The 16,298-nt window shown below is 42.3% G+C and overlaps 1 protein-coding gene across 16 annotated transcripts in view; it reads right to left on the bottom strand.

Annotated features, from left to right (window-relative positions):
• MTM1 (myotubularin 1) overlaps positions 1-6,479 on the bottom strand; it is a 39,469-nt gene extending 32,990 nt beyond the window's left edge. For 4 of the 16 annotated variants that reach the window (XM_051787311.1, XM_051787196.1, XM_051787321.1 and 1 more), the window contains exons 1-2: positions 6,002-6,044; positions 4,001-4,154 (exon numbers count right to left, since the gene is read on the bottom strand). The gene's annotated coding sequence lies outside the window, so the exon portion shown is untranslated. The other 12 variants (XM_051787235.1, XM_051787230.1, XM_051787210.1 and 9 more) reach the window with 12 other exon arrangements.
• Positions 6,480-16,298: the final 9,819 nt, after the last annotated feature.

Genomic DNA, 16,298 nt, shown 5'->3' with positions numbered 1-16,298 from the left:
GAACATTCTTCCCTGAATCTAGAATAGCAAGGAGACAAAGCAATTTTACTGGATTTAACTTGAACTAATAAACAGAGCTTTGTTAAAATTACCAGAACTTAATATAGTAACACTATCGAGAAACGTGGGCTCCAATGATCTTACAATAACAATTAAACTGTTTGGGATCTCTGTGTTCATTAAAGATGATATTTATACTTGTGCTTCCTAGGATTCATGGGAATGGAGGCACAATGTTTGAAAGGGTAGGCACTGAGGGCCAGATTTTAAGAAGTCAATTCAAGGATCCTACTTGCTTTTTGTGAATAAATGCCAACAGACACAAGCATACGTTCACACAAAAAACCTAAATAAGCTTTAAAACACACAAACAAGCTTTTGAAGGTTGAGACATTTGAAACAACCAGCTCCTTTAAGGTTCTTCACTGCCAACAGGTTAGAGAATGTGTGCAGTGCAACCTGGAAAGACCACCAAGACTCTTATTACGACATGTTACGATTGACAACAATCTGGTGAAACCAGTTCTCATTGTTTATGACCTAAGAATAAATTAAAGCTCATTTGACATTTTGCTCAGCCTTTTAAGGCTTCATCTTCACACCAGAGTCACAGGAAAAAAATTTTAACTATTGCCTGAGCCATGTTTCTATCAACCTAAAATCTTTACATGTATAAAGTAGTTTGCAACCGAACAACATAATCTGCATCTGCCAAAGGATTACTACCACAAACATCTGCACTCAAGTAAACTGCATCAAGTAAATTGTGAGCACCCCTTTCCAGACATTTAATATTTTACCTTCCATCACTGGATTAAAACTTCAAAAAAAATCACTTTCAAATTCGTACCTATATCAATCATTTGGAGCAACAGCAATTTTGACAACGCTCAATGAAAAATGGAAGTTTTTCACATTGTATAGTCTGTAATGTTCAGTATGTTAATGTGGAAAGACTGAGGAAAGTAAATTGCAAAATACCATGCACCGAAGACATTTACAGAATATACTGAGAGGTAAATATGAAGAAGAAACATTCGTGATTCACATTATTATAGTTGAAATTTTTGTGTGTTTATATATTTATAAAATATACAGGCATGAGATAAGCACGAGAATTATTTGCTTTTATAAGAGTCAGATTTATGCAAAAAAACAAACAACAAAAAGTTCAACAGAACATCTTCTAGAATCATTTAGATTTCTGTCACAGATTCATAACCACAGCACACAAAGTTCTCACAATCCTGCTCCAGGTAATGGTTTGTGCAAGAATGAATAAAGTCTGTGCATCTCCCAGGCCTCTCCTAAATAGTTACAAAACTTACTATGTCCTTTCATTTGCTGTCACAGTAATTCAGAAAATAAATGAAGCACTTCCAAAAATTACAACTGGACAATTATATGACACCCAAAAGCGATCAGTGCATGGGGTTAATCAATGAAGATCTCCAAGGCATCTGCCAATCTAGACAGAAATGAAGTTATTTTCACAGCTAGACCAAATAAGCAATTATTTCAAATAGAAGAAAAATAGTATTACACTAGTAATACTGTGCATGAGTACAGGGATACAAAACCAAGTCTCAATAAAAAACTACAGCAACGAAGGCAGTTTTCCAGACATCAGCTGTCCCTAACCAAACAGCACCAATCAACCAAAATAAAACACAGAGAGACCAAAGTGCCACAACCAACTAACCAAGTCCATAGACATAAATACATCTCTTTCGAGCTCATTTAACCAGTTATATTTTAGCACAGAAGAAATATACTCAGAAACAAAAATAAGGCAGCAGAAGTACACCAGGCTTCCTGTCCCTAAGAAAGATGCACTCCAGAATCCCTCATGTAGCCAACTCTCTACTAGACTGTGAAGAGCAGCTGTACAACTCAACAGGGACTGCTGAATTTGTTTGTGAAGAGCCAGAAACGCTCCATCTCCCAGAAAAAGCATTCTCTTGTTCCCTAATGTGCCCTGCATTTGACAGGGCAAGTCATTGTCCCCAAAGGATTCAACATGAACAAATGCAAACAAACAACAATTCACAACAGCCAAGTGACTAATTCACCAAACAAATTAGAAGTGCACCAGTTGCCTGCCCACTCGTATTTCACAGGCTCACTATACCAGGGAGTTCTGAAGATATTAGCAGGAAGCCCTCACACTAACAAAAAGCAGTATCCTGACAATGGAATTCTACAAATGGCACCAAGCAGCAACAGCTTGACAGAAAGTTTGGCCAAAAAAAAAAAAATCTCAGTACCACCAGATCCCTATGCACTTCTGTGTACACCTTCCTTAAGAAAAATTCTTGTAGCTTGTACGTTGGAGCCAGGTATTGAATAAATAATAGCTGGAGGGAGTAAAAAAAGTCCTCAGCTCTGCCTTGATTGATATTTCTCCTGCCTCCATTTGAAGGTTTTTGTTTTACTCTCTTAATTTCTCATGGAATTTAACTCCCACCCTATTTTCAAAGTAAATCTCAACTTCCAACAAGACCTACCATAAAGGTTTGTAATGTTACTTTTTTCTAATTATCAACCCAACTGCTTCCTCCTTTCAAATTATCTTGAAAACATAGCTTAGGGTGATATCCCTAGCTTTTATCCTGGCAAGCTTTCTTGTAAGAGAGTTAGAAGTCCTCTCACAAAGACAGATGATACAGTAAGACACATGGCATCATGGACACTAAATAACTTATCTGCTGATGGACTCTGATCCGTTAGATAATTTTCACGCTTTATATCACCATTACAAAGAAAAGCAGCACCTGTTTCAGTGGTAATACATATAATTATTTGCTAAGGCCTGTTTTCCAGCAATTTTTGGAGGTCTGTTTCTTGCAATTTACAGTAACAATTATTTCTGTCCACTTGTACTCACCTATTGCTAATCTTGTATTTGTTTTATGTGTATTACCTTTCTCTTGCCACGATTCTTTTTTCCCAGACTGCTTCTTAATATTCAATCTGGTAGTTGAGTTCTTAAATGAAAGTTCAGTCTTGTGAGTGGATCAAAGAAAGCAGTGGTTTTCTCTCTTACAGTTAAACCTACCTAGATTAGGTGCCATGACAGAAATAAGTGGGTTTTTTAAGGAACCATTTGTCAGATTACCTTTAGAATCAACATTACATCTGTAGGAAACCTCTGCCTGAAGGCTGATCTGTGGCTTTCTAAACCCACCCAGTCTATTTTCACTGCTCTGCATCCCCTGCAGGGAATGCATACCTCCCACATTGTCAGAAGCTGATGCAGTTGACAGGAAAGCCTATGGGATAGCAAACACAGCTTCCAAGTTTTCTATTAAGAAAGCTTTCAGTTGTTCTCTGCTCATTCTTCTTGAAAGATATCCCCTTAGGCCACTGTAGTTCTACTGCTAAAGATTTAACTGATGATTCCGCAAGAGAAATGGAAATTGTATCTGTTACACAGATACTAACAGTACTAAAATGACACTAACAGTTCAAATTGCATCCCCTTCTCAGACCCTTCTCCAACTTTCCTTTGAGAACATATACAACCAATGCATCAGACTCATCCTCTGTCATCTGCTGTTTAGTTCCTTCTTCCACTACATGAATACACATAATGCCACAGAGAAAGTACCATTCTGAGCTGGTCTGTGCTTAAAAGAGTAGACTAAATAGACTGTGACCCTATAGACTATGATGAAGTCACCCACAAACCACTGTTTGCTTCCATGCCTAAGAAAGGGGAGACTGGGACTACCCTGATGAAGTCATTCATGGGGCAGCACCACACTTCTGGGTGTGCTCTCTTTCAACCAACAGGCAGAGAGAGTTTGATACTTCCCACACCTGCCTGTGTATGTTACACATTGAGGGGTCCAGTCTCATCCCAGTTTCTGGCACACAGCCTTTCCACTCACTACATGCAACAACACAGCCAAGATGTTGCACATTAATTAGATTTTGTTGAAAAACACACACCTCATCTTATACAAAGGTGTAATGCAGTCTACTTAAAGACACTTACCTTTTTGTTCTTTTGCTCAGAAGCCTCCAGATTTAATAAGTCATTTCAGTTGTATAAAATATAGATACACCTGCTTCAGTGAGATGGGAGGAAAACAGTGTGGTCATTCCTTCAACTTTCCAACAACTTTTGACTTTCGTGCTGTAGCTGGCCCCTGACAGGAAGGGAACAGGTAGGAAAACATTGTTAACACTGCCAGAAAATTTCAATTGATACTACTTTTATAAAACTTCAGAAAGGAAGCAAAACCCCAGAACAGTTCTATTAAAACATTCTGGAGAAAGGAAACAAACAGTACTAGTTCTTTTTATGTTTTACCTTGTGTCAGGAGGCTTGGCATCAAGTAATTGGAATTGAGAACATTTTCTTCTAAACCTATAAGATCTGGTTTTGAAATGTTTTAAAATCAGTCTTATGCAGACCTTTAACCATGCTTATGTTCCCCATACATATTTGGACATCTTGCTGCACACAGTCAAGCATTTCCTCTCTCAAGCCTTCCCAAAGAACACTGCTATTTGTTTCTTTTCCCAAATACATTCAGGAATGATTCTCATATGAAAGTTGCTATGTAACTTGGTCAAGGCAGAAGGAAGAGACCACGAAACAAAGCTTATTTCTAACCAGTTCAAGGTCTTAGAGAAACTAGTATGTTGTCTCCTTTAAAAGAACACACACAACATTTACAGTTTGAGAGATTTACAGTTACATCTCATTAAATCAGTCTCGCACTTTAAATTAAGTACTGTTAGTTAACACTGTAACTCTACCTACAGGAATACATTAGCACCTGAGTTTGCTCAGCCTCAATGATGCTATAAGTCTCTCTCTTCAGCAAGTGCATCTTTTTCAAGTTTCCTTCTGACCAATCACAGAACGATAAATAAAAGTGCAAAAAGGGAAAATTCTGCGTTTTATTGAAAACAGCTCTGTAACATCTCCTGTGACATCTGCCACACAATGAAGTCACATGCAGTGCCAGAAGTTCCTGTGTTAAGGTTCATTACCAGCTTTGTTAATAACTCTACAGCCTAACTTTTTTTAACCACCTAAACCACAAATTAACGTTAAAAAGAAAACTACAGCAGGAAGGAGTTTCTGGCTTTCTGTCACACTATTCCTGTACCGTAACATACCTTGTCCTTCAAATCTGGCTAATGATAAACAAATGTATGCCCACTAGCAAGCAGTGAGCACAACACTGCCCAGAACAGGTGCTGTGCCATAGAGCCAAGGTATTCTTTAAATATGCACAGTTTTGCTTAATGTCTATTGTGACAAGTCAATATATAGGGTAACTTCAAAACATTTAACATCTACACATATTTAATACTGAATTTACTGCTTTCTATAGTACCAATAAAAATGGAGGTTTCTGTGCAATGTCCTTATTTATGCTCTTAATAAACGTACATCTGAAAAAATACAGATAAACTAAACCAAACAAACCAGAACTCACCAACTACACAAAACAGAAAACATGCTTTTTGACTGCCACAGCACAAAACCCAGCAAGCAGAAACAGCCTGTCGTGTTCAAGAGTAATTTCTTGCTTTAAATCAACTAAAAAGTTTGCTCTGCGACGGAAGGTTTCAGCTTTTCAGCCGTGAACACCGAAAGAAGTCACATGCCTCGAACGAAATTTAAACCAGTCAGAAATGAACGCTACAGAGGCTTGAAGGTCTGAAAGAGAACCAAGAGCACTCGGGGTATTTTCACGTCGCTGGGGAGGACTTCTTTTAGCAGGAAAGGCAGAAATCTTGCTCCCGGACTGATGCTGCACGTCGGGGCGTGAGGCAGGAGAGGCCGGAGCTGAGCGGCCCCGAACAGCCCGGGCAGCCGAGCCCGGCCAGCCGCCGGGCCCACGGGCACCGACCGGGGCTCTCACCGGCACTCCCCGGCTCCACACAACCCTCACTGGGCTCTCATGGGTCCCACCGACACTCACCGGCTCCACACCAACCCTCACAGAGCTCTCACAGGTCCCACACCGACACTCACCGGCTCCTCACCGGGCTCTCACGGGTCCCACACCGACACTCACCGACCCTCACCGGGCTCTCACGGGTCCCACACCGACACTCACCGACCCTCACCGGGCTCTCACGGGTCCCACACCGACACTCACCGACCCTCACCGGGCTCTCACGGGTCCCACACCGACACTCACCGACCCTCACCGGGCTCTCACGGGTCCCACACCGACACTCACCGACCCTCACCGGGCTCTCACGGGTCCCACACCGACCCTCACCGGGCTCTCACGGGTCCCACACCGACCCTCACCGGGCTCTCACGGGTCCCACACCGACACTCACCGACCCTCACCGGGCTCTCACGGGTCCCACACCGACACTCACCGACCCTCACCGGGCTCTCACGGGTCCCACAGCGACTCTCCCGACGCCGCCACCGCCGCGGGCCCCAGAGCGGCGCTCACGTGACGGGCCCGCGCCCGCCCCACCCCGCGGGGGCTGCCGGGAGCGGCGGGCGAGGGGCGGGGCCGGGGTTGAGGGGCGGGGTTAATTTGAGGGTGACGGGGGCGGGGCCGAGGTCTGGGGGCGGGGGGAAGGTCGGGGCGGGGCCGAGGGGCGGGGGCGGGGCCGAGGGGCGGGGCGGGGGCGGCCCCTGAGGCCGTGAGGGGTCGGGCGTCTCTGAGGGGTCGGGGATGTCCCCGCCCCTGTCCGTGTCCCATAGAACGTTCCTGAGGGAAACACCCGGAGAAAAGGGAGGGAAGGAAAGGGACGTGCGGCCAGTGTGAAGCAGATCGAGCTGGTCGAGTGATCAAGGACGCCCCTGGATGCCCCCTGACCGCCCCTATGATAAAAAGAGTGAACTATAAAAATAAACACTATAATAAAAGAAGTAAAAGAACTGATGATGCAGATGGCAGAGGGTTCACTCGCGTAAAATTGAAAAAAAAAAATTAAATAAAAATTCTTTATGAACTGGCCTGCTGTCACAGTACAGGGAGCAGCTGTGGATGTCTGGAGGGCACGGTGGGATTTGGGGACCCTCTACTGTTGTCTGATGCTCCATGCTCTCAGGAAAAGGGGATTTGTGATATTGCCATGCATTTTTTGATGTTATAAAACATATTTTTGAGTTACAGAAGAACAATGTCCAGCTTCTCCAGAGGTGTGACCGACTTTAAGTTGTTCCCCTGTCAGTGGAAGGGTAATTCCTCCCTGCTCACAGGACTGGATACCACAGAAGAGCTGATCAAAGAAAAAATAAGGGAATAACACAATACAAAAAGGAACCTTGAGTCCCTTCAGATTCCGAACAATTAGGAACTCAATACTCAGTTCAAGACACATCTCAGCCTCAGCAGTGCCCCATCACACCAGCACAGGGCTGACACCGGCTCCTTTGGGAGGGATAATGTCTCCTGCCAGTTCACAAGTATCATACCAACAACTATCACCTCTGCTTTTCTATGTCTTCCTGAAAAAGTCTTTCTTCAGTTTAATTTTGGCAGTTATTTTTTGTCTATGAATAAATACTTACATCATCTGAAGAGCTGACTCTGAGCTAAAGGCGCTTAGAGGTGAACCATGCATTTTGTACCAGACACTTCAGCCACATCATCCTCTCAGCAAAGATCAGCTAGAAAATTCACTGATGTAGTTTTTGAAGTCTTGCTTTGCTTGATTCTAGTGTGGTATTTTCAACTGTAAATCATAAATCATGTATGGGTGTATGTATATATATATATATATATATATATATATACACACAGTTATATGTACAGGTCTACGCATATGTGTGTGTATACACAGAGAGGATCCTTCTAATTTGATCATTCATTCAAGGTTTCATTCAAATCATGTTTTAAAGCTTTTCTCTGACATCATGGAAACTGAAAGATTTTTTTTCCTTACTCATTTCTGACACTTCGTGACTCAGATCACTAAAAGTGCTCTCCACAAATGTTCTCATAAATTTGTTTCCGGCAATTTTGTCCTAGATCTTTTCCAACTTGGCTTATGCCCTTTGCATTTCTTTCAAAAGATAAAGTCTCAAACAGCCTCTTGCTCATATAACCTCTAATGATCACAACTATTATTCTACTTGAATCTGTGAAGTGAAATACTCTCCGCCCTTGTTCGGTGACTGACCTCTCCCTTTTTATCCTTCTACATTTCTAATGCACCTACTGGCACATTTTTAAGGGACTGTTTCTTACATGCCTTCTGGCTTCCAGTAGACATTAACCAGGCCTTTCTCCTTGGGTCGCTGCTCTAGTTAATCCACATTTTATCCCGAGGTAATGTGTACTACAGCCACAGCCCAAACAACATTTTCCACTCAGTTTTTTCCCAGCTATGCCTCTTTACTGCAGATTGACGTGCTTTCCTAAATAAACTCTTAGCTTATATCTCTAGTACCTTCTTATGACTCTTCTGTGGGACTTCACCTTCCTCTGCACACAGTCACAAACACCCCGTGAGTGCCACACCTGCGTGGTCAGATGACTGAAGATGATGTGAATTGAAAGAAATGTGCTTTGAGTCCCCTAACTGATGATTCCCCTGGTAACTATTTGAACCTGCAAGAGCATGCTTTATTAACATTTGGTGTGTGAGCATGGTTCGGGGATGTTTAGGCTGTCTCTGTATTTCTGAGCCTGGTCCTCGCTCTGTTGTACTGCAGGATATGGTGCCTGGGTTGTAATCAGCCCAGACGGCACACAAATACTCCAGCCTCCAATCCCTGGACCATCTGGATAAAAACTGGTTAATTGACAATGCTAATGTCATTTTCAGCTCAGTACAGTTAAAATAGTGTCAAGCCTTCTCCCACAAGTACTCTCTACTTTATCTATTACGCTATTATCTGTCTGTATGTAATCATCTTTGACTCAGACCTTTCCCTAGCCCTTTATGGTCAGACTATGTCTAAATCTGTCCATATAGCTAAACTCTCATCTTCTCAAATCTCAATTACTGCAGCATCCTTTCCTTTGGCCTTGAAAAATATAACCTTGTCTTACTCATTGAGAATGCTGTTAGGGTGACCATTTTTCTTAGTCTGTCATTTTCACCATGTTACTCCACTCTTTCCATCTTTGTGCTGGCTCAACCTACTCTGTCATGTGGATTCTTACCTACATGTCTTTACTTTGGAAGGTCTCAGTAGCCTGTCTACTTGCCATTTCCATTCCCTCCTGACATCTAACTACAGCTCCATTCAGCGCACGATGCCAGTTTTCACAGCCTTGTAATGCGTTTAAATGGGTTCTTCTGTGGATTCTTTTGGCTGCCTTTTATTTGAAAAGATCCTATAAACTGCCCAAAAGTTGCTGGTAATTTTTCTTCAAACCTCTCCTTCCTGTAATGTCTACAATGCAGGGTCACAGTTCATTATATTACCTATCCTGCCTGGATTCCTTAGTTCTCTCATTTCATCCTTTGTAAAGCTCTCAGTGTTGACCCCAATCCATATCAGGCTCTTGCAGCACTATGGTAATGCAAATAATAAATACACATGTAGAACTGCCATGCCAGGGGGAACCAAGGTATTATGAGATTGATGATATCAAAGTGCAATTTGGGAGCATACCTGATAATAATATTAGCTTGTTTTCCTACTGTTATGTAAGGGGGCAAAACTAAGTGGAGCTGGGGAGTCTGCATCTTTAAATCAAGCCCATAGGTCAAGTGAAAAATTATTTATATCCATTTAATGCACAGTAATTTTCTCTTGGTTATAGTTGCCTGTGACAGATAAATTGGAAAAGACAATGCAGTGGTAAACATATCACACATCCATAGATATGTCTGTATGTTCACGTGTGTACATTTTTTTTCCTTTTAGGAGTTAGATATTAGAAAAGATATGGTATATCAGTGCATCTTTTGCTTTTCTAGCCCGGTGCTACTTACACCCTTTGTTTCCTGTCATTGTCCTTTGTTTTTAACCTGATGTTTATTTTTGTCTCTGCTAAATAAAGACCGCCAGATTTAATTCTTTTAAGCTGTACTTTAAGACCTCTTTAACCTATTTCTGTCTAGCTTTTCCTTCAATTAGCCTAATCGTTTCTTTATCAAGTAACATGTTACCAAATAAAACACCTATAGCACCCTGAAAAAAAATAATCTGCCCCTTGCTGCTTGACTCACAATAGCAATAAGGTGAGTTATATAAGAGGCTTGTTGTATTTCTGGATCCTGCGGCTCCCAAGGGCTGGAAATAGCAATTGTATTTTGGGAAGCATTTTCAGAAACACTGGCTGAATGTACATACTTGTTATTGTGATACCAGGCAGATTCTGGCTTGCTTTCAGATACCTGGGTTTGCATACACAGCACTGCCGTCACCAAAACCTGGCACTGATGCATGCATATACCTAAATATGTGTATGCACATAAATATACACATCTGCTGGGACTAGTAGGCAGATACCTTCTATTAGATGCTGATTCTTTGTCTTTCAAGACAGAGAAAATTAATATCAGGTACTTACTGGTTCTATATTTAGGTAGGAAAAACCCCTATTATTATCTCCATGCAAATATTAGAAGCAGTTAGTATGTTTTATTTGAGAAATAGCTGCATTTCATAGGAAGACAAACTCATTCTCACATGTATCATACCTAATTTGCATAGTAAGTAAAGATTTTAAGAGGACTGGAATGAATTTGGATTAGAAGAACCAAACAAATGGAAGCTAGTAATATCCACTGAATTACCCGAACTGATAGTCGAATTAATTTTAGCAGAACAATGCCCCTAATTAAGAGAAATAGAAGAAAATCCTCTTAAATTAAATAGCACACAAAGGCATAAGCTTCCAGTACACATAAATGTAAATTACAATAGAAAGTTACCTGTTAAATGTGTAACTACAGCTCGTAAAACAGAAGGACCTTTTAGACTAATACCTGTTAAGTGCTTTGCTTCTGCTCTGTGCTCTGAAGTTCTCCAAAGGGCTGAGGTTTCATTCAAATCCTGAAAGAACTCTAGTGACACAGGGCAGCTGAGACTGCAGGACTGAAGTGGTTAAAGGTAAAATATCTTGTAAAAGCAAAAGCATGTTGGCATTAAACGGTTTCATCAGCATAAAAAGCTGTGCAAGATGGACCCCCAAACACCTTCCTCCTACTGTCAGGGTCCACACATGAGCAGCTTAAACCACAGTAGTGTCTGAATCACTTAAAATTCAGCATATGAGTTATTTTAAGTGTAATTTTAAGTATGCAGATGAACACGACAGAGATGGGCTGTCACAACAGAATTAAATACATGCTCTAGTCAGAAAAGATTTTTGGTTTACAGTTCAAGAGTCACGGATGTTGACAGGGTGGGAAACCAGCATTTCCTACTTGCAGTGGAATATCTGTGCATTTGGAAAACACAGCACAGCCCCTCTCAGATCATCCCCCAACAAAGAGGAGGTAGCTGTAAAACTCAGACATGCTCCAGGCAGCAAACTGTGGCTGCCGAACGGCCAGAGAGCCTGCAGAAAGATCAGCACTTGGAAAGCCTTTCCCCTTACCTCTTTAGGATCTGCATCTATTTAGATCAGAACATATTTTTTGCTTGATTTCCATGATAGTATTTGCTGTCATGTTGTCAACAGAAGTGACTGCTTATGAAGGATAGGCAACCAAAACGTTGGCAACCTCTTCCAGCCACTACTGCTCACCAGAGCTTTTCTGATTTCTCTCTCCAAAGCCCAGCTGACACATTAATTTGGAAGAAATTCTGCACTTTCAGGTGTTGGTGATGAACTTCAGGTTGGATTCAAGCCTATGTCAGCACAGGCTGCCAGTGCTCAGCTCAAGGAACTGAGAGGAACTTTGGGTTCTCCAGGGTTCATGCTTTACTGATTTTGGTTTAATGCAAATTTCCCCAACCATGTTCTGTAAGGAAAAATGGATCTAATCTTGTTCTTCCAAGGTGTAATCCTTTATAATAAAAGAGAAAACACACCAAAAACACACCAACATAGTCAGTTTGCCTAAATATGTCATGGTAGGGAGACGAGAAAATGGGTTTCAAATGCAATTTTCTTTTTCATTGTTAGAAAAAATTGCCTTTTATGGGTAGGATTAAAACCAACTGGCATTTGTGGTGTTAGCAGGAACCTCCATTGCAGCAATCAATAAAGATCTTTCTCTTAACTCCCGAGGTCCCAAGGATCATTCCTGTGGGACTGAAAGAGCAGTGCTGCTGTGGATCATCTGGCCTGGCTCATCTTTGCACTCTGGTGAATAGGAGAAAATAATTTTATTGTGAAGTGGAATTTCTTTAGTTGCTCTAATGAGTGAAACAAACCCTTTCTCAGTTCTGCAAAATCACTGAGACAAGTGAGGTCTTCAGCAGCCTGACTATAACATCAGGTGTTGATATAGGCTCTTCAGACAATTAGCAAAGCTTCAAGCAGCCATCTGAAGGAAATAATGGCTTTTATTGGAGTTAATGCAGTCATTTCTTCCATGAAGCTTCTTGTGAATAATTCTTGCTGGAAAAATTGTACATGATTTCTTTTCATTTATATTTTAATGCAATTTATTATACAACAGCGACCCTCATTCAGGGTTCAGAAGATCAGAGTACTTACAGTAATCTTCACAGCACTTTTTATCTCCAGCTACAGCTTACATTCACAGCATGAAAAGAATAAGAAGTTAATGTACCAAATCAGAAGGTCTCTGTGTGGCAGTGTTAATCTCAGTGTTGAGTTATTATTTATTAGTAGTATTATTGTAGCATCTTGAAACCAGGGCCTCATTGTGTTGGGCACTGCATAAAATACACAAAGAAGATATTTGCTCTCTAGAATAGCTCAGAGTTTAAGTCTGAGGATGATTTGAGGATGTGGAACAGGAGGTGCTACAGCTATCAGGAATACAATTACCCACTGACAGACAATTAAAATGAAAACATTATTTTGAGGGATCAGACCTCAAAGATGCGAGAAGATGAAAAGAGCCTCCCTGTCTGATTTCATGCCAGGCCAAGCACAGTTGCAGATGGTGTCTTGCTATACTCTTGGGCACATTAGCCATCCATAAGAAGCTCAAGAAGTGTCAGGTTTGAGTTTCTAAACCAGTCGATCATGGAGATGTCTGCAAGATGAAGCAGTGGGTAAAATGGTGAAGCAGTTTTATACCATCATGAATTACAGAGTGCTGGAAAAGTGTGAGCCTGTGATGGCAGATCTACGCATGGCTCAGCATGTTAGCTTTTGGCACAGCAGCTGGAACTGTGAGCATGTTTTCTGGGTTGTACACTGGTTACCATTCCAGGATGCAATGACCTTTTTTTGCTACCTCTAGTAAACAATGTTTGGCTCCTCTCTGTTGAATGCTGTATCTATATCACAACTCACTTCTAGCCAGGTCCCTCTGAGAATGACTCTGATGCAATCATTTCTATGTGTATCTATCTAGGTACACCCCCACACCTCTCCAACTAAATAACTTTTCACTGTTGGCTAATTGTACCAAATTCAAAATACACTTGGTCTAGGGGTCTCAAACAGACTGAAGGGGGTCACTTTCCAAATAGTTACCCATTCACTTCTTGCAGCCTTAGATTCCCATCAACTGTTATTTACAGCCAGTCATGGCAGTCCACAGGTGTGTGAAGGATTCCGTGAAGAAAATAAAGGAAATATATAGGTATGTGAGGAGATTAAAAAAAAAAAAAAAAAGCAAGCACATGTTAGTTAAAATGTCAGAATAGCTAGAAATACCAGATCTGTAAGAAATCACTTCCAGTGTTTGGGGAAAACTGGTCAAGTAATGCATCAAAGCTGAATTGTGAATCCAAGAGCAGATACCCTCTTGGAGTACTTGTGTAATTGAACAGCATGAACTCAGTCTCTCAGTGGCTGCAAATAACTAAAAATGCACTGTTACCCCACAAACTGTGGAACAACACCACCACAGAAATTTTCCTGGTACATTCAGAACGTGGCCCGAGATTCACTGATGTAAACCCCCATTTCCCTTTTAAACAAGTGATTGGGTTCTCGGTCACTCAAGCAGCAAAACTCAGCCTGTTGCAACCAAGTATTTAGTTTAAATTTTTCTTTGGATGCTCAGTCCCCCACCACAGGCAGTGGGAACTGCTGCCCTTGTCCTGAAAAGGCCAGCTGTAGGCTAATCTGCTTTGCGTGGCCTGTGCTGTGTGGGGAGCAGGTGCTGCAGGAGGCTGCTACGGTACCAGGAGGCTCCTTGATCTGGTTGACATGGAACTAATAATAATAGCTGGCACTTTTGCAGTCCTAGCTGCTCAAAGCACTTCATCAGTGTTAAACAGTTACCCTCAAACCATTTGTGGATGAGGGACTATTTCAGTTGTATGGGTAGGTAAACTGAGGCACAGACACCAGCAGCTCCTTATTTACAGTGATGAGCTCACCACTAGGCTAGAAAGCCTCCTTGAAGGAAGGAAAGGGCTCTGCAAAGCAGCAAAAGAGTATTCCACAGCAAACCCACCCTCTTACATATCCAGCTCTCCACTGACAAAGAAACACCATTACATTTCTGCACGCCCTGGTCTGGGTGGGGATGTGACTGTGCCACAGGATCTGTCCCTAGGAGGAGGGGTCAACTGAGGCTGTAAGTGAAGCTCTAGCCATGCTGTCTCCAGTGTATCTGTGCTGCCTCCCTCCTTCGTTTCACCTTCTGCTTCCTCTGGCGTTGGATCAAAACTCAAATTTGCCCCTTTTCTCCTGCTATCTCCACACAGGACTTCTTTCCCCTGATAGCTGTCTGGGTACTTGCTGCATTAGTATTAGTAGTGTACCACATCATAAACCAAAAACCTTAGCAGAGTAAATATCTGGAGGCTTGAAGCAGGAGCAGGACTCTACCTGCTCTTCAAGATGCACAGATGGCACTTTACTAGAGTTTGTAGGCAGGAATATTGGCCAAGAAGAGTGACCCACTCCCATTTTCACGTGAGCTCAAGCCCTCTGGCAGGACAAGGTGTGCCATGTCCCAGAGGTGGGAACAAGGCATTGAGTAAAGCAAAGTGCTTGCACAGGAGAGAGGTGAAATCCATGGCTCATCCTCCACTGCCTACCTGCTGGGCTGCATGCTCTCCCTGGCCGGAATGAGCCAACTGGCTCTTGAGGTTGGAAAATTAAGACACCGAGGGCCCTGACTCACAGTCCCATTTTGCCCACAACAAGCCATACAGAAACAAACAGCTTATCCTCTCGGAACTGTAAAACAAAGTCCAAAGCTGTGCGCAGCCACTGACAGGAATACACAATCCACTGCTCGCAAGAAGTAGCTGCTGAAAAATCCTACTGGTGTCTGCCTGCCTCATTAGGCACTTAAATATCTTTGGGATTCGAGTCCTGAGCCTTTTGTGCCTCACGGTCCCCTGCTGTTAATGGACATCATCAACTATCCTGAAAGAGCACAGGAAAACATATATATTTATTAAGGATTGTGAGGCTCAAACAGGGGGTTAATGGGAACCGCTTAGGCAAAGAGTCCAGCCAGCTAATAGGTGAGGGAGAATAATAATTTATGGGCTGAGAAGAGGAAAGAAACAAGGGTCTCGGTCTCCCAGGTAATTCTGTTTCCCTGGCTGCCATACAAAGTCGGCAGGGCTGACAAGGAGCAGTCTGTAAACTTGAAACAAAGCATGTTTCTGCAGCTGGATGGAGTCAAGCACAGCTCTATACTAGCAAAGAAAAAAAGATATTTCACAGCTTTATAGCTTCAGGCTGGTTACCCCTCAGGGAGTGAAAATAGACCAGTCTCACCACCCCTGCCACTGCCCTGGGTCTTGTCTGTCCCAACCATTCATCAAACACAGCACAGCTCCAGGACGTGGAACCCAGCAGGGTCAGCATGCGGGTCCTTTCATTCCTTGAAAAGGGATTAAGGCAACATCAGAACAATTAAAATGTCCTTTTTTAATACAAATCCAACTTTGAGCTTAAATGGCATTTCTTTTTTTTTTTCTCCAACCAAGTTGTTTAAAGCTCAGACATTAAATTGCAGCATCAAAAACCTTGATAAGGACAAAAACAACGTGATGCACAAACCTCAGGAGCTTCTTACTTGGTTTCTGGCTTTGATACATGTTGAGGCTGGCAGTGGGGTTCATCCACGCAGCAAAGGGCTCTTAAGGCTGTGGGGACAAATCACTGCTGTAGCTGTGGGTTGTTTTAATTGACACATATCTGTGATGCAACCCAGACTACTGTAATGCCAACCTGGATAAAAATGAAAAAAAAAAAAATTCCAAATGTCTCTACTTCCTGAGCTCCAGAAAGCAAAGAAATCGGCCTCCATGGCCTCACCATGCGCATGGTCATGTG

The sequence above is a fragment of the Manacus candei genome, unplaced genomic scaffold, assembly GCF_025592945.1.
Source record: "Manacus candei isolate 608988 ecotype Guabito, Panama unplaced genomic scaffold, ASM2559294v1 h1tg000003l, whole genome shotgun sequence".
NCBI classification, from domain to species: domain Eukaryota; kingdom Metazoa; phylum Chordata; class Aves; order Passeriformes; family Pipridae; genus Manacus; species Manacus candei.
The sequence above is the reverse complement of the archived record's forward strand: the minus strand, read 5'-3'. Positions and strand labels throughout refer to the sequence as shown.